This window comes from Schistocerca nitens, chromosome 11 (genome assembly GCF_023898315.1).
Source record: "Schistocerca nitens isolate TAMUIC-IGC-003100 chromosome 11, iqSchNite1.1, whole genome shotgun sequence".
Classification (NCBI taxonomy): Eukaryota; Metazoa; Arthropoda; class Insecta; order Orthoptera; family Acrididae; genus Schistocerca; species Schistocerca nitens.
The window spans coordinates 148,223,763-148,247,648 of record NC_064624.1 but is presented as its reverse complement, the minus strand read 5'-3'; the positions used below and the strand labels follow the sequence as shown (position 1 = coordinate 148,247,648).

Sequence of the window (23,886 nt, the reverse complement as noted above, 5' to 3'; positions counted from 1 at the left end):
TCTTCCCGTTCAAGGTGATTCCAGCACGGCGCCGCAGTTGGGTTACAGTGGCTCTGAAACGCCAGCCGAACCTATGGTGAAGTATACTTTTGTAGAGAATCTCGAGCCAAATACGCAAGGGACGAGAGACATTCTCTTCCACTACGCCTCGACCTGTCGCTGCTGTAATATGCTTCTCGCAGTAACAGGTTTTCCCCCTGAGGTAATCACTCTGACCTTCTACGGGCGACTGACATTTTCGCGTGTGGCCGTAGGGCAAGTCTAAAAATTTCACAACCAATACACGTTTCTTTCAGGATTGTTACCAAAAGAACTCTGTGAATAACTTGTCACACATTTCAATTGCTTTTTGTTTTCATTCTGTTTTCTTTAAAGGATTTCGATTCACCTCCTACTCACAATTACAATTCTGGTCATGTATTGTTGTAAAGATGTTATGTTGTAATGATGTAATTTCACAAAAAAATGAAGCGCGTGCTTCCGGCGCTCATAATTTTTGAAGTCGGGATTGCGTTCGCGGTAACCTGACGAAAAAAAAAAAAAAAAGCAGTGTTCGTCGAACTGCGGCCAGCGGGTTGCGTCAAATATTCCTTCGGCTCGCAGCCCTATGTTATAATAATAACACTAGCAATTCCGGGGATGCTATGCAATTGCCAAACATGCACGGGAAAGGCAAATACATTGTAAATTCCTCCCCTCCCCTACTCCTCTCTGTACATCTCTTCCTCCCCCCTCTATATGTCCGTCTGAGTCTTCAGTAGAGTATACTGTAGAAATTTGAACTAAAGATTTTTTCGAGATGGTTTCGAGAGATGTATTCGTGTTTGTAACACTGTATATTACAAAAATGTATAAGCCTATATCCATCCGAATGTTCATTGGAGTACCGTGTAAAAATTGGAAGTATATCGTTCAAGAACTTTTAGAGTATTATGCTAACAACGCTTCCCATTCCGCCTATGTCCGTCCGAAAGTTAGTTGGATGACCGTGTAAAAATCTGAAGTTAAACCGCCAAGAACTTTTCGATATTTGCGGTAACTACGCTCCCGCACTACATTACATACATATGTATATATTATATATGTTACAAAAAAATATAACTTACGCCCATCCAAACGTTCGTTAGTTTGTTGTGTAAAATTTTGTAGTAAATCAGTCAAGAACGTTTCGAGATTTTCGGTAACAACGTTTAGCTGTTATATAGCCTCTGTGATGCTAGAACATGTGCCTTTACAAGTACGACACAACATGTGGTTCATGCACGATGGAGCTCCTGCACATTTCAGTCGAAGTGTTCGTACGCTTCTCAACAACAGATTCGGTGATCGATGGATTGGCAGAGGCGGACCAATTCCGTGGCCTCCACGCTCTCCTGACATCAACCCTCCTGACTTTCATTTATGGGGGCATTTGAAAGCTCTTGTCTACGTAACCCCGGTACCAAATGTAGAGACTCTTCGTGCTCGTATTGTGGAGGGCTGTGATACAATACGCCATTCTCCAGGGCTGCATCAGCGCATCAGGGATTCCATGCGACGGAGGGTGGATGCATGTTTCCTCGCTAACGGAGGACATTTTGAACATTTCCTGTAACAAAGTGTTTGAAGTCACGCTGGTACGTTCTGTTGCTGTGTGTTTCCATTCCATGATTAATGTGATATGAAGCGAAGTAATAAAATGAGCTCTAACATGGAAAGTAAGCGTTTCCGGACACATGTCCACATAACATATTTTCTTTCTTTGTGTGTGAGGAATGTTTCCTGAAAGTTTGGCCGTACCTTTTTGTAACACCCTGTATATAAACTGTCAAACTTTTTTTTTTGTTACGAAAACGAGTGACAGCAGAGATGTCTAACTGAACGTAATTTTTTATTATTTTCTTTTTCATACCAAACATACCATTACCATCCACATTTTCACGGAAAAAAGACACAAATCGGTCGAGCTGTTCTCAAGTGATGGTTTTTCACATCTGATTTCAATAACCGACTTTTCCAGTGGATTTTCCAAAAAATCTGTTTCGTACAAACCTTATCGTGACAATTGCGGAAGCAAGCAAGACAAAAATAAACCAAATCTGCCGAGCCGTTCTTAACTGAGGAATATTTCGATGATGTACTTACGTCGATTTGGGGCTATTCCATTCGATTTTCCACAAATTTGCTTTCATGCAAACCTTGTCCTGACAATAACGGACACAACAAAGAAACCTCAACCAAATCGGTGAAGCCGTTCTTTCGTAGTCACGGCGGTTGATTTTTATTTATATCGATGAATCTATCAACTAACAGCCTAATCCGAAAACGTCAACCAACGTTAAGAACTTCTCAACAACATAGTTTTGCGCGCCAGTAACAAGGAAATACACTTGCAGAGACAGTAATGTTTTAAGACGTTCTTTATTGAAACTGACGCTGATGTATTCGGCCGTGAGCTCAGTAAAGTTGTCCGCTTACGTCAGTAACTAGTGTGGTCGCTGCGGGATTGGAAGATGCGAAAGGATGGTGGGGATGGGGGAGATGTTTTATTGCTTGTCTTCCAGTACTGACAAATCGTGGGCGTGAGCGATTTGTAATGATCAGCTGCTATGGTGTGAATTTCAAACAGGAGCAACATGGATTCGTGAACGCGCAGTGTAGGACGTCATCAAGAAATGCGGAACTGTTTGTGGCAAAGAATGAGATTTTCACTCTGCAGCGGAGTGTGCGCTGATATGAAACTTCCTGGCAGATTGAAACTGTGTGCCCGACCGAGACTCGAACTCGGGACCTTTGCCTTTCGCGGGCAAGTGCTCTACCATCTGAGCTACCTAAGCACGACTCACGCCCGGTACTCACAGCTTTACTTCTGCCAGTACCTCGTCTCCTACCTTCCAAACTTTACAGAAGCTCTCCTGCGAACCTTGCAGAACTAGCACTCCTGAAAGAAAGGATATTGCGGAGACATGTCTTAGCCACAGCCTGTGGGATGTTTCCAGAATGAGATTTTCACTCTGCAGCGGAGTGTGCGCTGATATGAAACTTCCTGGCAGATTAAAACTGTGTACCCGACCGAGACTCGAACTCGGGACCTTTGCCTTTCGCGGGCAAGTGCTCTACCAACTGAGCTACCGAAGCACGACTCACGGCCGGTACCCACAGCTTTACTTCTGCCAGTACCTCGTCTCCTATCTTCCAAACTTTACAGAAGCTCTCCTGCGAACCTTGCAGAACTAGCACTCCTGAAAGAAAGGATACTGCGGAGACATGGCTTAGCCACAGCCTGTTGGATGTTTCCAGAATGAGATTTTGACTCTGCAGCGGAGTGTGCGCTGATATGAAACTTCCTGGCAGATTAAAACTGTGTGCCCGACCGAGACTCGAACTCGGGACCTTTGCCTTTCGCGGGCAAGTGCTGTACCATCTGAGCTACCGATGCACGACTCACTCCTGGTACCCTGCAAGGTTCGCAGGAGAGCTTCTGTAAAGTTTGGAAGGTAGGAGACGAGGTACTGGCAGAAGTAAAGCTGTGGGTACCGGGCGTGAGTCGTGCTTCGGTAGCTCAGTTGGTAGAGCACTTGCCCGCGAAAGGCAAAGGTCCCGAGTTCGAGTCTCGGTCGGGCACACAGTTTTAATCTGCCAGGAAGTTTCAAAGAATATAGTACTGAATTAAAAGAAAGCTACATTCAAAACATACGGGGTGAACATTAATGAAACCGATATAATGCAGGGGCGGATTCCTGACTCGAAATGGAGGAAGAAAGTTCCATACAAACATTTGTCCGGAAATGGACGGTGTGGGTGGAATGACAACAAACCGTCCCGGAACAGAGTACAGAGTTGCATCGGAACCATGTCACAACAGACGTTCCAAAGTGGCGTCCATGGGGCGTAGTACACGCGTTCACACGTCGCATCACGGACTGCCGCACTCTTTCGCGCGTTTCGGTTTCTCTCCGAATATCGACAGATGCGTCGTGAACACGCTGATGAAGGATCTTCACACCAGGAACTGGTTCAGCATACACAACGCTTTCCAGATGCTCCCACAGGTAAAAATCCCAGGGCGTTGAAGTCTGGTGGTCTAGCAGGGCACGCTACAGCCTTTCCCCGTACCAACCAACGTCCGGAGAAGATGTTGTTGAGGCGTCGGAGACGTGTAACGCGGAACTGGGGTGGTGCTCCGTCATGCAGAAACCGCGTAACCTCTCGTATTTCCAAAGGCACATTCTCAAGCAGCTCAGGCGCAGTATTCTGCAGGAAGTCCAGTTACGTTCGTCCATCGAGGTGTTCTGGAATAATAAGCATGTGTAATTGCGTAAGCTTCCGCGGCCAGATTCAGTCGACATAAAAGTTTTTTGGGTTTGGTACCGCGTCATAATGTAAAAACTACTGCTGCTATAGAAAAGCCAACGTCTAATTAGACCCAGAAGATGGCCGGTGGAATCGTAGCCGAAACGTTGGCTTTTCTATAGCAGCAGTAGTTTTTACATTATGACGCGGTTCCAAACCCAGAAACCTTTTTATGTCGAATAAGCATGTGGTCGCCAAGAATCGCTGCCCACACAGTGATGCTGAACCGATGAGGGTGAGACGCCTCAACCAAGAATTTTAGAACATGTTTTTTGCTCGAGTATCATGTCGTTTTTGCAAACCCAGAATCTACTCTGTAGGAATCAACATGGATTCCGGAAACAGCGATCGTGTGAGACCCAACTCGCTTTATTTGTTCATGAGACCCAGAAAATATTAGATACAGGCTCCCAGGTAGATGCTATTTTCCTTGACTTCCGGAAGGCGTTCGATACAGTTCCGCACTGTCGCCTGATAAAGTAAGAGCCTACGGAACATCAGACCAGCTGTGTGGCTGGATTGAAGAGTTTTTAGCAAACAGAACACAGCATGTTGTTATCAATGGAGAGACGTCTACAGACGTTAAAGTAACCTCTGGCGTGCCACAGGGGAGTGTTATGGGACCATTGCTTTTCACAATATATATAAATGACCTAGTAGATAGTGTCGGAAGTCCCGTGCGGCTTTTCGCGGATGATGCTGTAGTATACAGAGAAGTTGCAGCATTTGAAAATTGTAGCGAAATGCAGGAAGATCTGCAGCGGATAGGCACTTGGTGCAGGGAGTGGCAACTGACCCTTAACATAGACAAATGTAATGTATTGCGAATACTTAGAAAGAAGGATCCTTTATTGTATTGTAGCGGAACAAACACTGGTAGCAGTTACTTCTGTAAAATATCTGGGAGTATGCGTGCGGAACGATTTGAAGTGGAATGATCATATAAAATTAATTGTTGGTAAGGCGGGTACCAAGTTGAGATTCATTGGGAAAAATGAACTCCATCAACAAAGGGAGGTGGCTTACAAAACACTCGTTCGACCTATACTTGAGTATTGCTCATCAGTGTGGGATCCGTACCAGATCGGGTTGACGGAGGAAATATAGAAGATCCAAAGAAGAGCGGCGCGTTTCGTCACAGGGTTATTTGGTAAGCGTAATAGCGTTACTGAGATGTTTAGCAAACTCGAGTGGCAGACTCTGCAAGAGAGGCGCTCTGGATCGCGGTGTAGCTTGCTCGCCAGGTTTCGAGAGGGTGCGTTTCTGGATGAGGTATCGAATATATTGCTTCCCCCTACTTATACCTCCCGAGGAGATCACGAATGTAAAATTAGAGAGATTAGAGCGCGCACGGAGGCTTTCAGACAGTCGTTCTTCCCGCGAACCGTACGCGACTGGAACAGGAAAGGGAGGTAATGACAGTGGCACGTAAAGTGCCCTCCGCCACACACCGTTGGGTGGCTTGCGGAGTATAAATGTAGATGTAGATGTAGATTCTCCGAGAATTGTCTGCAGCCCACTGACGACGATTAAGCAGATTGATGGTGCCATTTCAGGTAAAGGTTGCCTTCGTTGGTAAAGAGGGCTGGTCACAGAAATCAAATAATTATGACGGTCTTGCGCAAGAACCATCGAAAAAATCCTTCCTGTAGAGAGAAATCCAATGCTCATATCCCTTGCAGTTGTAGCACGTGAAGGGGACAGTAGCGGTTGTCGTGGAGGACACACGTAATCGTACTTTGGCTTACACTGTATCGGTGGGCCGCTTGCCTGGAAGTTGTCCTAGGGCTCGTCTCATATCCTGCAGAACCCGATCCTCCAAATCTGGTGTACGCATAGTCCACCGCCTCTCTCGACGTCCGTCTGTCTCAAAGGACCACACAAACGCCCAAAAAGGGCTCCAAGTGTTGGCATCTGTGAGGGTGTTTGTTTTCGTATAGCTGTGCTGCCTCTCGACCGTTTCCATCTGCTTGGCCGCACACAAACACCGTCTCCGCTTCTCTCCGACAGCAACATCGGAGCAATCTGCTGCCTGCTGTACGCTGCGTCAATCACACAGCCTGCAACACACGGCACGTGGTCAGGAAACTGTCATCCGTCAGCGCCATTTCCGGACACGTGTTCGTAGGACCGCTGTTGCTCCATTTCCAGTCAGCTATCTGTCCTTGTAGTTTTTCGGTTTTGTTAATGCTCACCCTGTGTAGTCAACATTTAATGTCTGTTATTGCGTAATGTATTTAAATATAACAGGGTGTATACGACCCGGGACAACCGGGAGATCCGGGAAAAACCCGGGAATTTTTTCTTCCGAGAGAAAACCGGGAAAAACCCGGGATGTTTTTTAGAATTTCGGGATTTTTTTCATTGTTTTAGTTTTCAGTTAAATTTTTGTAACATTGACCGGTAAAGCCAATAACAAAGGATATTACTGTACTCGCTACTGCAGAATAATACTGCAGCAATAAAACTTGAAAGAGAGAAAAAAACGAAAACAAAGTTGCCAAGGAAAAGCGCCATATACAGCAACAAAACACAGTGCTCACACAAGCGTCTGCCAACAGCAAAATGTGTCAACGGCTTTAGGAAGACTATGCAATACTTCATAACAGCAAATTGCCCCCGATGAGCGTGACGTCACAACGGCTTACAGTAGATTCACTTGAGCAGTTGCGAGCGAGCTCATGCGCATGCGCAGTTGAGTCGCGTGTGAGTAGTACCTTCTGCTTTTTGGCTAGAACGCTACACTGGTAAGGGCCAGTTGCACAGTCCCCGGCTAGCAGCCGCAAAATTTCTACTGTGGGAGCCGGCCGGTGTGGCCGTGCGGTTCTAAGCGCGTCAGTTTGGAACCGCGTGACCGCTACGGTCGCAGGTTCGAATCCTGCCTCGGGCATGGATGTGTGTGCTGTCCTTAGGTTAGTTAGGTTTAACTAGTTCTAAGTTCTAGGGGACTGATGACCTCAGTAGTTAAGTCCCATAGTGCTCAGAGCCATTTGAACCATTTTTTTCTACTGTGGGAGCAGCGCGGAAAACACGTTGTACAAACACGTAACAACGCTTAACCGGAGAAAAAACGCGGGATAGCTGAAACGATGATTGTGGCAGGGTTAGTTAAGTTAACCGGAGTATAAGTTTTAACCCTGGCAGGAATCAACGCAGAATTAGTGATTACAAGATTGTTAGAACGAGGAAGGAGAAGAAACGGGGACATCACACAAATTATGGAAGAATATGACGACTCCAAATTTATACAATAATTTCGTACTACTGCTTCAGAAACTAGAGCGTAAGAATGAAATGTGAAACTATTTCTTAACATGAAACTTTTTGTTTGTAGTAGGCCTAACAGGCATTTGATATTGGTACTTCATGATTGTATTCTGTCGTGTTATAAAAATGATCATTTGTGCCAAAACAGTGTCGATTATTCGGTGTGTGTTACAATTGCTGCAATATTAGGCAGACCTATTTCGTGACAAAATACACGTTTAAATTGGTGAGAGATCTGGAGAATGTGCTGGCCAGGGCAGAAAGTCCTGTACATGACCTGCAACAAGTTGCTGCACATCAGACATCTTCCCAAAACGTGTTTGGTTCCCTGAGTTTCATTTTCTAAAGTGCGGGGACATTCTACACCCGTGTGTATAAGCATAACCATTCAAAAGACTGATAAGTTTTCCAGTTCTGAGGAAAAGTATACTCTCACTTAACATGGAGAAAGTGTATTTTCACCCGGGAGGAAATGTACTTTTAACCGGGAATTCCGGGAAAAATTCGGGAATTTTTTTTCCTCGTCCACGTATACACCCTGTATACGTACAATTACTGTTATTTGCCAATTAATCACCCACTCACACAGACAACACAGCACAGTACATGAGGTACGAGGAGCATTCAAGTTCTAAGGCCTCCGATTTTTTTCTCCGGACTGGAAAGAGATAGAAACATGCGCACTGTTTTAAAATGAGGCCGCGTTCATTGTCAATACGTACCAGAGATGGCAGCACCGTACGGCAGATGGAATTTTACTGCCAGCGGAGAGAATGAGAACTGTTCTAAATACTTAAAATGGCGACGTTTTCCTTACTTGAACAGCGTGCAATCATTCGTTTTCTGAATTTGCGCGGTGTGAAACCAATAGAAATTCATCGACAGTTGAAGGAGACATGTGGTGACGGAGTTATGGATGTGTCGAAAGTGCGTTCGTGGGTTGCGACAGTTTAATGAAGGCAGAACATCGTGTGACAACAAACCGAAACAACCTCGGGCTCGCACAAGCCGGTCTGACGACACGATCGAGAAAGTGGAGAGAATTGTTTTGGGGGATCGCCGAATGACTGTCGAACAGATCGCCTCCAGAGTTGGCATTTCTGTGGGTTCTGTGCACACAATCCTGCACGACGACCTGAAAATGCGAAAAGTGTCATCCAGGTGGGTGCCACGAATGCTGACGGACGACGACACGTCTGCCGGTGTGGCATGTTGCCGAGCAATGTTGACGCGCAACGACAGCACGAATGGGCCTTCTTTTCGTCGGTTGTGACAATGGATGAGACGTGGATGCCATATTTCAATCCAGAAACAAAGCGCCAGTCAGCTCAATGGAAGCACACAGATTCACCGCCACCAAAAAAATTTCGGGTAACCGCCAGTGCTGAAAAAATGATGGTGTCCATGTTATGGGACAGCGAGGGCGTAATCCTTACCCATTGCTTTCCAAAGGGCACTACGGTAACAGGTGCATCCTACGAAAATGTCTTGAAGAACAAATTCCTTCCTGCACTGCAACAAAAACGTCCGGGAAGGGCTGCACGTGTGCTGTTTCACTGAGACAACGCACCCGCACATCGAGCTAACGTTACGCAACAGTTTCTTCGTGATAACAACTTTGAAGTGATTCCTCGTGCTCCCTACTCACCTGACCTGGCTCCTAGTGACTTTTGGCTTTTTCCAACAATGAAAGACACTCTCCGTGGCCGCACATTCACCAGCCGTGCTGCTATTGCCTCAGCGATTTTCCAGTGGTCAAAACAGACTCCTAAAGAAGCCTTCGCCGCTGCCACGGAATAATGGCGTCAGCGTTGTGAAAAATGTGTACGTCTGCAGGGCGAATACGTCGAGAAGTAACGCCAGTTTCATCGATTTCGGGTGAGTAGTTAATTAGAAAAAAAAATCGGAGGCCTTAGAACTTGAATGCACCTCGTAATTACAGGTGTAGCAACTTTGGTCTCGCTGAGGTTCGCAACAATCTGAAACAGAGAACAGTCGACACGAAGTATTCCGAGTGGCGCCGAGTTTTAACGACCAGTACTTGGGACTCGGTGGCCCCTCTGTGGCGCCTCGACTGAGGGCTGATAACGAATTAATTTATCCAGGCTACCAAGTAGTGACAGAGCTCGTTACACGAGCGGCGTGAGCGGACGCCCCACAACGTCAGTGTCGGCCCTCGAGCAAATATGTCTGACGACCACCGCGGTAAGATCGAAATTAAATACTGGCGGTGTTTGACAACACGAGGAAGAAATAGTATTGGGACAGGCCGGCTTGGCTATTGCAGTCTGGTTGGCAGTTGTTTGCTGCACTTGACATACTTCGATGATCATCAATACTCACAGGACAGCATCGATGTTTTAGCATCGATACTGAAGCTTTTGGAACAATGTAGCATCGACATTAAAGAGAAAATATGGACATGGATGTTGTCAAAGGAAACGCGATACTGGTTACGCTGTCTTATATTTCTTTCGTCATTTAGACTAATCTTTTTCTGAACACGTCCCATAATGGCATTACTGGAACACTTTTAGGGCATTCCGCATATACAGGGTGTTTCAAAAATGACCGGTATATTTGAAACTGCAATAAAAACTAAACGAGCAGCGATAGAAATACACTGTTTGTTGCAATATGCTTGGGACAACAGTACATTTTCAGGCGGACAAACTTTCGAAATTACAGTAGTTACAATTTTCAACAACAGATGGCGATGCAAGTGATGTGAAAGATATAGAAGACAACGCAGTCTGTGGGTGCGCCATTCTGTACGTCGTCTTTCTGCTGTAAGTGTGTGCTGTTCACAACGTGCAAGTGTGCTGTAGACAACATGGTTTATTCCTTAGAACAGAGGATTTTTCTGGTGTTGGAATTCCACCGCCTAGAACACAGCGTTGTTGCAACAAGACGAAGTTTTCAACGGAGGTTTAATGTAACCAAAGGACCGAAAAGCGATACAATAAAGGATCTGTTTGAAAAATTTCAACGGACTGGGAACGTGACAGATGAACGTGCTGGAAAGGTAGGGCGACCGCGTACGGCAACCACAGAGGGCAACGCGCAGCTAGTGCAGCAGGTGATCCGACAGCGGCCTCGGGTTTCCGTTCGCCGTGTTGCAGCTGCGGTCCAAATGACGCCAACGTCCACGTATTGTCTCATGCGCCAGAGTTTACACCTCTATCCGTACAAAATTCAAACGCGGCAACCCCTCAGCGCCGCTACCATTGCTGCACGAGAGACATTCGCTAACGATATAGTGCACAGGATTGATGACGGCGATATGCATGTGGGCAGCATTTGGTTTACTGACGAAGCTTATTTTTACCTGGACGGCTTCGTCAATAAACAGAACTGGCGCATATGGGGAACCGAAAAGCCCCATGTTGCAGTCCCATCGTCCCTGCATCCTCAAAAAGTACTGGTCTGGGCCGCCATTTCTTCCAAAGGAATCATTGGCCCATTTTTCAGATCCGAAACGATTACTGCATTACGCTATCTGGACATTCTTCGTGAATTTGTGGCGGTACAAACTGCCTCAGACGACACTGCGAACACCTCGTGGTTTATGCAAGATGGTGTCCGGCCACATCGCACGGCCGACGTCTTTAATTTCCTGAATGAATATTTCGATGATCGTGTGATTGCTTTGGGCTATCCGAAACATACAGGAGGCGGCGTGGATTGGCCTCCCTATTCGCCAGACATGAACCCCTGTGACTTCTTTCTGTGGGGACACTTGAAAGACCAGGTGTACCGCCAGAATCCAGAAACAATTGAACAGCTGAATCAGTACATCTCATCTGCATGTGAAGCCATTCCGCCAGACACGTTGTCAAAGGTTTCGGGTAATTTCATTCAGAGACTACGCCATATTATTGCTACGCATGGTGGATATGTGGAAAATATCGTACTATAGAATTTCCCAGACCGCAGCGCCATCTGTTGTTGAAAATTGTAACTACTGTAATTTCGAAAGTTTGTCTGCCTGAAAATGTACTGTTGTCCCAAGCATATTGCAACAAACGGTGTATTTCTATCGCTGCTCGTTTAGTTTTTATTGCCGTTTCAAATATACCGGTCATTTTTGAAACACCCTGAAGCTACATGTATGTGTGTGTGGTGGGGGGGGGGGGGGAGAGGGGGGAGGAGGTGCATGCATTGGGGGAGGAACAATAAACCAATAAACAGGGTGTTTCAAAAGGAATATACGTATTTCGAATGCATGTATTTATTAAAGTTTAAGACATACGAATATGAAACTTTACACACATATTTATGAAGCTCTCGAGTTCAGATTACAGATGTTCAATATGTCCACCCATATACAGGGTGAATCACCTAACGTTACCGCTGGATATATATCGTAAACCACATCAAATACTGACGAACCGATTCCACAGACCGAACGTGAGGAGAGGGGCTAGTGTAATTGTTTAATACAAACCATACAAAAATGCACGGAAGTATGTTTTTTAACACAAACCTACGTTTTTTTAAATGGAACCCCCTTAGTTTTGCTAGCGCATCTGAACATATAAGCAAATACGTAATATGTTCAGTTTGTTGCATTGTAAAATGTTAATTACATCTGGAGATATTGTAACCTAAAGTTGACGCTTGAGTAGCACTCCTCCGCTGTTCGATCGTGTGTATCGGAGAGCACTGGAACATACATCGCGTTTCTACAGAATGATCTGCCTACGTTGCTCGAAAATGTCCCACTGGAAACGCGTCGACGTATGTGGTATCAGCATGATGGTGCACCTGCACATTCCGCAATTAACACTAGGCTGACCCCTGACAGGATGTTCGACGGGCGTTTCAATAGGACGTGGAGGACGCATAAATTGGCCAGCCCGTTCTCCTGATGTTACACCTCTGGACTTCTTTCTGTGGGGTACGTTAAAGGAGAACGTGTACCGTGATGTGCCTACAACCTCAGAGGATATGAAACAACGTATTGTGGCAGCCTGCGGCGACACTACACCAGATGTACTGCGGCGTGTACGACATTCATTACGCCAGAGATTGCAATTGTGTGCAGCAAATGATGGCCACCACATTGAACATCTATTGGCCTGACATGTCGGGACACACTCTATTCCACTCCGTAATTGAAAACGGAAACCACGTGTGTACGTGTACCTCACCCCTCATGGTAATGTACATGTGCGTCAGTGAAAAAGACCAATAAAAAGGTGTTAGCATGTGGACGTAATGTGCTGTTCCAGTCTCTTCTGTACCTAAGGTCCATCACCGTTCCCTTTGGATCCCTACGTAATTCGGTGCTCTCCGATACACACGATCGAACAGCGGAGGAGTGGTACTCAAGCGTCAACTTTAGGTTACAATATCTCCGGATGTAATTAACATTTTACAATGCAGCAAACGGCACATATTACGTATTTGTTTATATGTTCAGATGCGCTAACAAAACTAAGGGGGTTCCATTTAAAAAAACGTAGGTTTGTGTTAATAAACATACTTCCGTGCATTTTTGTATGGTTTGTATTAAGCAGTTACACTAGCCCCTCTCCTCACGTTCGGTCTGTGGAATCGGTTCGTCAGTATTTGATGTGGTTTACGAAATATATCCAGCGGTAACGTTAGGTGACTCACCCTGTATACTCAAATTCCTCCCATACTCTGGCAAGCATGTCTTTTGTCACTGATGTTACGACGGTACGGATCCGGTTCCTCAACTCTTCCAGGTTCTGTGGGAGTGATGGTACATAAACGTTGTCTTTAACGAAACCCCACAGGAAGAAGTCAGACGGTGTGAAATCCGGTGACCGTGGAGCCCAGCTGAGACACGGTAAGTCGTCAGCTCCTTGACGACCAATCCAGCGGTTCGGCAGAGTTTCATTCAGATATTGACGCACTGGGCGATTCCAGTTAGGGGGTGCTTCGTCTTTTTGAAAAATGAGGTTGTCTTCGTGTAGCCTCGGAAACAACGAGTTTTGTAATATAGCGAGATACTGCTGACCGTTAATCGTGTTTCCATCAAAGAAGAATGGGCCATAAACAGATGATCGGGAAATCGCACAAAACACGTTCCTTTTGGGCGAATCTCGTAAATGTTCAATGGCTGCATGTGGGTTCTCTACGCCCCAAATTGGAACGTTGTGTTTGTTTACCTGACGACCAGCATGGAAAGTCGCTTCATCACTGAACACGATGCTTTGTGCGGAAGTGTTATGATTGTCAATAGCATGAAGAATCTCGTTACAAAATGGCACACGTTTGCGTTTGTCATCACGACGCAGAGCTTGTAACAGTTGTGCCTTGCACGGTTTCATAAACAACCGACGTCTCACAACACGCCAAATTGTTGTTGTAGGCAGTTGTAACTTCCGAGTGGCACGAAGAGTTGATTTTGACTGACTACGTTGGAAAGCAGTTTGAATCCGTGCAACATTTTCTTCAGGAGCACGAGGGCGGCCAGGCCTCTTTCCTTTACACACACATCGTGTATCTAGAAACTGTCGGTACCATCTGCGAATGTTCCACCCATTCGGAGGATTAGTTTGGTACCTCAACCTGAAACGTCTTTGCACTGTAATCACTGAATTGCACTTCGCAAACGAGAGAACACAAAATGATTTCTGGTGCAGAGTAGCCATTTTAAACATATGACGGTTACCAAGCAAAACAGTAGTCAACTGACGTCCAGCGACTATTAATATAAACTATACTATGTATTAGTTACTCCAATAGCCGATCCGAGGCGTAGCCATCGACAGTTTGGACAAAATAATACTTTGTACTTTGTAATACGTAGGCATACCGGCATCCGTGGTCTAGACGTCCGCAACGACCAAACACAACGATCAATAATGAACAAAATGTAAAAAAAAAAGGGGGGTAGCGTCTTTGATTCATAATCAAAAACGTCTTCGGTCCCGGGTTCGATCCCCGCCACTGCCTAAATTTTGATAAATAACCATTGGCAGCCGAAGACTTCCGGCATAAGAAGTCAGCCTCATTCTGCCAACGGCCTTGTCAAAGAGGGCGGAGGAGCGTGTTGTGTCGGCAGACTTGCCAACACTACACACACTAATTGAAAGAGGCGGCCAAGATGCACGCGCTAACTCACGAAGGATGGAGTGAGGTCTGAAACAGCAGACTTAATGAATGCTATACAGAAAAGTACGTAGCTCCTTTGGTACTTATCTTTTAATCCATCCTTTGTATACATCGTTCTTGATGAGACATCTGGAGATTGTGGCGATACAAGGGAGACTCTTTAGATACAAGCTATCTAAGGCTAATGGCGCCTTGCTAGGTCGTAGACTTGGACTTAGCTGAAGGCTATTCTGTCTCTCGGCAAATGAGAGCAAAGGCTTCGTCAGTATAGTAGCTAGCAAGGTCGTCGTACAACTGGGGCGAGTTCTCGTACGTCTCTCGAGACCTGCCGTGTGGTGGCGCTCGGTCTGCGATCACACAGTGGCGACACGCGGGTCCGACATGTACTAATGGACCGCGGCCGATTTAAGCTACCACCTAGCAAGTGTCGTGTCTGGCAGTGACACCACAGAGCGGATAGAGGTTCAGGGCACTTTCTTGTCCTAAGGGTGGGAAATTGCCCCTAAAGGCGGAAGAATCAGCAATGATCAACGACATGAGGATGCAGAAGGCAATGGAAACCACTGCATTAAAGACATGTAACGTGTATCCACAGAACATATGGCCTGTAATTGAAGAAGTGTCATGATGATCTCTCCATTGGCAAAAGATTCCGGAATAGTCCCCCATTCGGATCTCCGGGAGGGGACTGCCAAGGGGGAGGTTACCATGAGAAACAGATTGAATAATCAACGAAAGGATAACGTTCTAAGAGTCGGGGCGTGGAATATCAGAAGCTTGAACGTGGTAGGGAAACTAGAAAATCTGAAAAGGGAAATGCAAAGGCTCGATATAGTAGGGGTCAGTGAAGTGGAAGGAAGACAAGGATTTCTGGTCAGATGAGTATCGGGTAATATCAACAGCAGCAGAAAATGGTATAACAGGTGTAGGATTCGTTATGAATAGGAAGGTAGGGCAGAGGGTGTGTTACTGTGAACAGTTCAGTGACCGGGTTGTTCGACAGCAGACCAACACCAACAACGATAGTTCAGGTATACATGCCGACGTCGCAAGCTGAAGATGAACAGATAGAGAAAGTGTATGAGGATATTGAAACGGTAATGCAGTATGTAAAGGGGGACGAAAATCTAATAGTCATGGGCGACTGGAATGCAGTTATAGGGGAAGGAGTAGAAGAAAAGGTTACAGGAGAATATGGGCTTGGGACAAGGAATGAAAGAGGAGAAAGACTAATTTTCTGTAACAAGTTTCAGCTAGTAATAGCGAATACCTTGTTCAATAATCACAAGAGGAGGAGGTATACTTGGAAAAGGCCGGGAGATACGGGAAGATTTCAATTAGATTACATCATGGTCAGACAGAGATTCCGAAATCAGATACTGGAATGTAAGGCGTACCCAGGAGCAGATATAGACTCAGACCACAATATAGTAGTGATGAAGAGTAGGCTGAAGTTCAAGACATTAGTCAGGAAGAATCAATACGCAAAGAAGTGGGATACGGAAGTACTAAGGAATGACGAGATACGTTTGAAGTTCTCTAACGCTATAGATACAGCAATAAGGAATAGCGCAGTAGGCAGTACAGTTGAAGAGGAATGGACATCTCTAAGTCGCTGAGGAATGAAATAAATAGGAAGTGGAGGGAAGCTAAGACGACATGGCTGCAGGAAAAATGTGAAGACATCGGAAAAGATATGATTGTCGGAAGGACAGACTCAGCATACAGGAAAGTCAAAACAACCTTTGGTGACATTAAAAGCAACGGTGGTAACATTAAGAGTGCAACGGGAATTACACTGTTAAATGCAGAGGAGAGAGCAGATAGGTGGAAAGAATACATTGAAAGCCTCTATGAGGGTGAAGATTTGTCTGATGTGATAGAAGAAGAAACAGGAGTCGATTTAGAAGAGATAGGGGATCCAGTATTAGAATAATTGAGGACGTAGGTTGCAAGTGCTACTCTGAGATGAAGAGGTTAGCACAGGAAAGGAATTCGTGGCGGGCCGCATCAAACCAGTCAGTAGACTGATGACAAAAAAAGTTCTGGAGGGATTGCAGGAGGGCTTCAGTAAACTTTAGAAGGTAGGAGACTAGGTAGTGGCGGAAGTGAAGCTGTGAGGACTGGGCGTGAGACATGCTTGGGTAGCTCAGATGGTAGAGCCCGTGAAAGGCAATGGTCCCAAGTTCGAGTCTCGGCCTGGCACACAGTTTTAATCTGCCAGGATTTCATATCAGCGCACACTCCGCTGCAGGGTGAAAATCTCATATTGGCTACTATTGTAGATAAGCGTTCATACTTCCGTTGTGTCAAGTAGCGTGCACCCGCATTGTTCCAGTATTTTTTAAATTGCTAAATATGATGCTTCGAATTATGTAAGTACATTTTACGTTTGTGGCACGAGAGATTGTACTTCATCCACGTAAATACAAGTAGGAGAGAGCGTTGTAGTTCGGAAAACTTTCACACGTTCTCCTGTGCCCAGCTCTGCAATAGAAGTTTAATATATTTTCTTATTCCATTTTGAAATGATAGCATTCACACTACGCTGAGCTGACAAAAGTCATTGGACAGTGATATGCACATGTACAGATGGCAGCAGATTTACTTCCACATAGCGTGAAAGGGCAGTGCATTGGCAGGTCTTCCATTTGTACGCATGTGATTCTTGTGAAAACACTTCCGACGCGATTACGACGCACGACGGGAGTTAACAGGGTCTGAACGCGGAATGGTAGTTCGAGACAGACGCACGGGACGTTCCATTTCGGAAATCGTTACGAAATTCAGTATTCCGAGTAGCACATCAGCAAGAGTGCGTCGAGAACACCGAATAACAGGCGTCACCTCTCACAGCGGAGAACGCAGTGGCCGGCGGCCATCACTTCACGACCGAGAGCAGCGTCGTTTGCGTAGAGCTGTCGGTGCTAACAGACAAGCAACACTGCGTGGAATAACCACAGAAATCAGCATGGGACGTACGACGAACCTGTTAGTTAGGACAGTGCGGCGAAATTCGGCGTGGCAGCAGGCATCCACCGCAAGTGCCTTTACCAACAGCACAACACCGCATACGGCGCCTCTCCTGGGCTCGCGACTGTATCGGTTTGACTCCATACGGTCAGATGAGTCTCAGTTTCAGTTGGCAAGAGCTGTTGATAGGGCACGAAGCTATGGACTCAAGTTGTCAACAAGGCACTGTGTAGAATTCTGGTGACTCCGTAGTGGTGCAGGCTGTGTTTGCATGGAATACACTGGACCCTCAGCTCCAACTGAACCGGTTGTTAACTGCGAATGCTTAAGAGGGGCGTTTGAAAAGTCCGTACAAAAATAAAAACTACTTACATGTTTGGAATAAACCTTTCTTATTTTTCAACAAACGTTTTAGACTTATACACTTTGTCCAACGCTGATATAATTTGTTTATCCCTTACGAATAACAGGAATTGTCCAAGTCTGCAAAATAGCTATTAGTTGCTGCAATCACCTCCTTGTTGAATAAAATCTTTGTCCCGCCATACATTTCTACAAATTGGGGAACAAATAGTAATCTGAGGCAACCAAGTCTGGAGAATAGGTGGATGTGAAACGAGTTGGAATCCTATTTCCATTAATTTTGCGACCACAACTGCTGAGGTGTGTGCTGGTGCATTGTCGTGATGGAAAAGGACTTTTTTGCGGTTCAATCGCCGGTGTTTTTCTTGCCACTCGGTTTTCAAACGGTCCAATAAGGATGAATAATGTACACCTTTAATAGTTTTACCCTTTTCCAGGTAGTCGATGAGGATTATCCCTTGCAAATCCCAAAAGACACTCGCCATAACCTTTCCGGCCGAAGGAATGGCTTGGTTCAAATGGCCCTGAGCACTATGGGACTCAACTACTGAGGTCATACTTAAACCTAACTAACCTAAGGACAACACACACATCCATGCCCGACGCAGGATTCGAACCTGCGACCGTAGCGGTCGCGCGGTTCCAGACTGTAGCGCCAGAACCGCTCGGCCACCAGCGGCCGGCCCGAAGGAATGGTCTTCGCCGTTTTTGGTGCAGATTATCTCTTGGTAACCCATTGTTTAGATCAGGGCTTCACAACATACGTGCTGTGAGCAGCAAGGCGCGAGCACGGAGCAGCGCGAGCACGCTACCCCCACTACCGGACCAGAGCGGAGAGTGGGGAGAGTCACGTGGGGCACACAACAGCTGCCGCCAGTCAATGTAAATCTGCGGCCACCTGCAGGGATATCACTCACGAATTATTACTGCGACAAATGAAACAAATAAAGGAGAATGTACACATGCCACATAATTTTATTAGCTTAGTGTATGCCTCTACATTCGCATTAATTTATGAACTGTCACACAATAAAAGGTGTCACTGAAGTGTGGGATTCTCGGTTAACTTGTACTTTTTGCCCTTTACAATTGCATCTATGTTCGGAGTAATTGTTCTTGTGCATTTTAGGTGCAGCGTGCAGTTTAAATTTCGATCAGACAATGCGTTTCTCCTTGTAGTGAAATGTTCAAAGCATTCAGATGGCTAGTTAAATGTGCTAAGAGCGCGAGATAACATTCAAACGTGCGCGCGCATTTCCGCTCCCTCCCCTCCCTCCCTACTCCGTGACCTTGCACCTGCTCGCGAGCACATGCCTGAGCAGACGCGAGTACTCGCGCTCAAAACCGGCCAGTTGTTAAGCCCTGGTTTAGATTGTTGTTCAGTCTCAGGAGTACAGTAATGTATCCATGTTTCATCCACAGTGACTAAACGACGCTACAAGTCCTGCAGATTCTTCCTGAACAGTTGCAAACCACGATTCCGTTTTTGGTCAAGCGCGAGGAATCGCGGAACCCATCTTGCGGATAGCTTTCTCATATCCAAATGATTATGCAAAATATTATGTACCCGTTCATTCGAGATGCCCACAGCACTAGCAATCTCACGCACCTTAATTCTTCTGTCATCCACTACCATTTCATGGAATTTTATCAATGATTTCTGGAGTCGTAACCTCCACAGGGCGTCCAGAAAGTTCAGCATCACTTGTGCCCATGTGGCCACTCCGAAAATTTTGAAACCACTTACAAACTGTTCTAATCAAAGGTGCAGAGTCACCATAATATTTATGAAGTTTCTCTTTAGTCCCCTTAGGCGTTTTACCTTTCATAAAGTAATGTTTAATCACCACACGAAATTCCTTTTCGTCCAGTTTTTGACAATCACTCGACTTCCTTGATACACACGAATGCTAAACACAAAGAAATAAAAAATGGTCCAAATGGCTCTGAGCACTATGGGACTTCACAGCTATGGTCATCAGTCCCCTAGAACTTAGAACTACTTAAACCTAACTAACCTAAGGACGACAGACAACGCCCAGTCATCACGAGGCAGAGAAAATCCCTGACCCCGCCGGGAATCGAACCCGGGACCCCGCACTCGGGAAGCGAGAACGCTACCGCGAGACCACGAGCTGCGGACACACAAAGAAATAGACCAATATGGCTGAAACTTGGTGTGCGTTCTTTCCAAAGATGCTACTAACTAAACATGACCTCGATACACGACGGTGGTGCCATCTCTCCGACTTTGCACGGACTTTTCAAACGCCCCTGGTATGTTCTGTTACATGGAGATTATTTGTTGCCAAACAACAATGGATTACAATGCTGCCACCAGGCCGCAGGTGTTTGCGAAATGAACATCTCCTCTACAAAAATCAACACGGATTCCGCAAACGGAGATCCTGCGAAACTCGGCTCGCTCTGTTCCTCCATGAGATCCTCAGCGCAGGGGACAACGGCGTTCGGGTTGATGCCGTGTTCCTTGGTTTCAGTCAGGCATTTGACACCGTCCCGCATTGCCTTTTAATGGAGAAAAAAAACACAGAAAAAACGAGCTTACGGAGTATCGGAGCAGACCTGCGATTGGATTGGTTCAAATGGTTCAAATGGTTCTGAGCACTATGGGACTTAACATCTACGGTCATCAATCCCTTAGAACTTAGAACTACTTAAACCTAACTAACCTAAGGACAGCACAAAACACCCAGCCATCACGAGGCAGAGAAAATCCCTGACCCCGCCGGGAATCGAACCCGGGCGTGGGAAGCGAGAACGCTACCGCACGACCACGAGATGCGGGCTGCGATTGGATTCAAGACTTTCTTGCAGACAGAACTCAGTACGTCACTCTTATCGGAACTAAATCGACAGATGTAGAGGTTATATCTCGAGTACCACAGGGAAGTGTGATAGGGCCGCTACTGTTCACATTATATATAAATTATCTAGTAGAGAGCGTCGGATGCTCTTTAAGGCAATTCGCAGATAATGCATTTGTTCATAGCAAAGGAGCAACGCCAGAAGATAGTAAAAATTTGCAGAACGACCTGCAGGGAATTGATGAATACTGCAGACTCTGGCAGTTTAAATAAATGTAACATATTGCGCATACATAGGAAAAGAAATCCACTACTGTACAGCTACACTATTGAAGACAAACAGCTGGAGACAGCGTCTGCCGTAAAATATCTAGGCGAAACTATCAAGAGCGACCTTAAAAATGGTTCAAATAGCTCTGAGCACTATGGGACTTAACATCTGAGGTCATCAGTCATCTAGACTTGTTGTTGTTGTTGTGGTCTTCAGTCCTGAGACTGGTTTGATGCAGCTCTCCATGCTACACTATCCTGTGCTAGCTTCTTCATCTACCAGTACCTACTGCAACCTACATCCTTCTGAATCTGTTTAGTGTATTCATCTCTTGGTCTCCCTCTACGGTTTTTACCCTCCACGCTGCCCACCAATGCTAAATTTGTGATCCCTTGATGCCTCAGAACATGTCCTACCAACCGGTCCCTTCTTTTTTTCAAGTTGTGCCACATGCTCCTCTTCTCCCCAATTCTATTCAATACCTCCTCATTAGTTATGTGAACTACCCATCTAATCTTCACCATTCTTCTGTAGCACCACATTTCGAAAGCTTCTATTCTCTTCTTGTCCATACTAGTTATCCTCTATGTTTCACTTCCATACATGGCTACACTCCATACAAATACTTTCAGAAACGACTTCCTGACACTTAAATCTGTACTCGATCTTAACAAATTTCTCTTCTTCAGAAACGCTTTCCTTACCATTGCCAGTCTACATTTTATATCTTCTCTACTTCGACCATCATCAGTTATTTTGCTCTCCAAATAGCAAAACTCCTTTACTGCTTTAAGTGTCTCATTTCCTAATCTAATTCCCTAAGCATCACCCGACTTAATTCGACTACATTCCATTATACTCGTTTTGCTTTTGTTGATGTTCATCTTATATCCTCCTTTCAAGACACTGTCCATTCCGTTCTACTTAAACCTAACTAACCTAAGGACATCACACACATCCATGCCCGACGCAGGATTCATACGTGCGACTGATAACCACAGCAGTTGAGTCCCATAGTGCTCAGAGCCATTTGAACCATTTATTTTGATATCCTCTGTTTCAAGGTACTCCTCCACGATGACAGCTCGGTGGGGCCGTGCATTATCATCCATCAGAAGGAAGGTGGGACCCACTGCACCCCTGAAAAGGCGTCTGGTGCAAAATGACGTCGCGACACATCTGACCTGTTAGTTTTTCTGTCAAAGACATGTAGGTGTGTACCTGCACCAATCATAATCCCACCCTACACCATCAAACCACGACTTCCATACAGGTCCCTTTCAAGGACATTAAGAGGTTCGTATCTGGTTCCTGGTTCACGCCAGATGAAAACCCGGCAAGAATCACTGTTCAGACTACACCTGGACTCGATCGTGAACATAACCTGGGACCACTGTTCCAGTGACCATGACTCTGTTATTGACACCGGGGCCCGCATCTCGTGGTCGTGCGGTAGCGTTCTCGCTTCCCACGCCCGGGTTCCCGGGTTCGATTCCCGGCGGGGTCAGGGATTTTCTCTGCCTCGTGATGGCTGGGTGTGGTGTGCTGTCCTTAGGTTAGTTAGGTTTAAGTAGTTCTAAGTTCTAGGGGACTTATGACCACAGCAGTTGAGTCCCATAGTGCTCAGAGCCATTTGAACCATTTTTGAACCATTTTTTTTTTACACCGGGCTTTACGGGCTCTCCTGTGACAAGGGGTCAGTGGAATGCACCTTGCTGGTCTCTGGGCGAATAAACCGTGTCTGTTCAGTTGTCTGTAGACTGTGTGTCTGGAGACAACTGTTCCAGTAGCTGCGGTAAGGTCCCGAGCGAGGCTACCTGCAGTACTCCGTGGCCGTCTGCGGGCACTGATGGTGAGATATCGGTCTTCTTGTGGTGTTGTACACTGTGGACGTCCCCTACTGTAGCGCCTGGACACGTTTCCTGTCTGCTGGAATCGTTGCCATAATCCTGAGATCACACTTTGTGGCACACGGAGGGCCCGTGCTACGACCTGCTGTGTTTGGTGGTGGTGGTGGTGGTGGTTAGTGTTTAACGTCCCGTCCACTACGAGGTCATTAGAGACGGAGCGCAAGCTCGGGTTAGGGAAGGATTGGGAAGGAAATCGGCCGTGCCCTTTCAAAGGAACCATCCTGGCATTTGCCTGAAACGATTTAGGGAAATCACGGAAAACCTAAATCAGGATGGCCGGAGACGGGATTGAACCGTCGTCCTCCCGAATGCGAGTCCAGTGTGCTAACCACTGCGCCACCTAGCTCGGTGCTGTGTTTGACCAGCCTCCAGTCGCCCTAGTATTCTATGCCTCATAACGTCATCAATGTGTGTTCTTTGAGCCATTTTCAACACACAGTCACCATTAGCACGTCTGAAAACGTCTGCTCGCTGCACCGTACTCTGAAATGCACCAACACCGCTCTGCGTATGTTAACTGCTGCCAGCGCCACCGAGCGACGACCGCAGGTCAAATGCACCGCACGGTCATACCCCGAGTTGATTTAAACCCGCAAACCGCCCACCAGAGCGTTGTTTCACCATGTATCAGCATCATCCTTAATTTATGCGCATGAGTGTGGATGTAGATGGATTTGAAAACGTTCTGGATACTTCGAGCGAATGATTTGACTACCTAGATTAAACGAATCCCATCGAACATTCGTGGGACATAATGGAGAGGTCACTTCTTGCACAAAATCCTTCACCGGCTACACTTTCGCAATTATGGACGGCTATAGAGACAACGCGGCTCAGTATTTCTGCAGGGACTTCC

The 23,886-nt window shown here is 46.1% G+C and overlaps 1 protein-coding gene and 1 non-coding gene across 3 annotated transcripts in view; one reads left to right on the top strand and one right to left on the bottom strand.

Annotated features, from left to right (window-relative positions):
• LOC126213142 (neprilysin-2-like) overlaps window positions 1-23,886 on the top strand; it is a 319,779-nt gene that overhangs the window by 51,331 nt on the left and 244,562 nt on the right. The window lies entirely within an intron of this gene.
• Window positions 23,304-23,376, bottom strand: Trnaa-cgc (transfer RNA alanine (anticodon CGC)). Its single transcript has one exon. It is a non-coding gene; the product is annotated as a tRNA-Ala (tRNA).